This window comes from Pygoscelis adeliae, unplaced genomic scaffold (genome assembly GCF_000699105.1).
Source record: "Pygoscelis adeliae isolate BGI_AS28 unplaced genomic scaffold, ASM69910v1 Scaffold836, whole genome shotgun sequence".
Classification (NCBI taxonomy): Eukaryota; Metazoa; Chordata; class Aves; order Sphenisciformes; family Spheniscidae; genus Pygoscelis; species Pygoscelis adeliae.
The window spans coordinates 7,143-8,037 of NW_008825013.1; the positions used below are offsets into that span (position 1 = coordinate 7,143).

Sequence of the window (895 nt, forward strand, 5' to 3'; positions counted from 1 at the left end):
CCCGCAAGAGACTGGTCCCCCCCGAAAAGCCGCCCGGAGCCGGCGCAGGGACAATAGCGGTGTCCCCGCTCACCCCACAGGGCCAGCTGCCAGGGCCGTGCTCTGCTGAATCCCCGCCGTAAAAGGAGGGCTCAGCCGCCCCGCATGGCCCTAATCCAGGGAGGGGAGCGCATCTCCCCCGCATCCCAGAGCCGGGCACAGCCTGGGGCACCCACTGCCGGCCCCTCGTTTTGGGGGGCCGTATCCGACCCCCTGCCAGCAGGGTCGCAGCCACGGCAGGGAGGGAGGCGCTCCAGGGAGCAGCAAGCACTGCTTCCCCGTGAGCCACCCACGCACCGCAACCCTAAACACCTCCATTTCCTGGGTGCAGGGGTAAATAAAGGTGCCAGCACCCGGGGTGTCGCAGCACCCACCCCACACAGGGTGGCAGGGCTGTGGTGGAGGGCAGGGGAAGGTGATCCCCCCCCCAGGCAGGAGAAACAGGCCATTAAAAACCAGAGCACTTGTTCGAACGCAGCTATTTTGGGCCGTGCTGGGGGAGGGAGGTGCCACATGGCCCCCATGGCAGCAGGGAGCATCCTCAGGGTCTGGAACACTGGGAAGGGGGATCCCGCAGGAGATACCCTAGCGGGGAAGGAGAGAGGTGAGGCTGGAGCTGTGCTGGGAGGAAGGGGGGGGCCCCCAAGGGAGCCCCCTCCATGCAGCAGCGGGGGCCGAGGGGGGCTGGGAGCAGGAGCTGGCAGAGCTCCCAGCGCCTGGCAGGCAGCGCTCCAGCAACCCAGGGGATGCTGCATGCCGGAGTCGCGCTGGGAGGGGAACCATCCCCACGCAACAGGCTTGTGGCCCACGGCCCTGTGATGGGGCGCAGGATGCAGCCTCCGATAGCCCTGCAGGG

The 895-nt window shown here is 68.4% G+C and overlaps 1 protein-coding gene across 1 annotated transcript in view; it reads right to left on the reverse strand.

The window, feature by feature from the left end:
* Positions 1 to 895, reverse strand: part of SPAG5 (sperm associated antigen 5) — a gene marked incomplete at its 5' end in the record, with an annotated part of 14,443 nt that overhangs the window by 6,440 nt on the left and 7,108 nt on the right. The gene's annotated exons all lie outside the window — the stretch shown is intronic.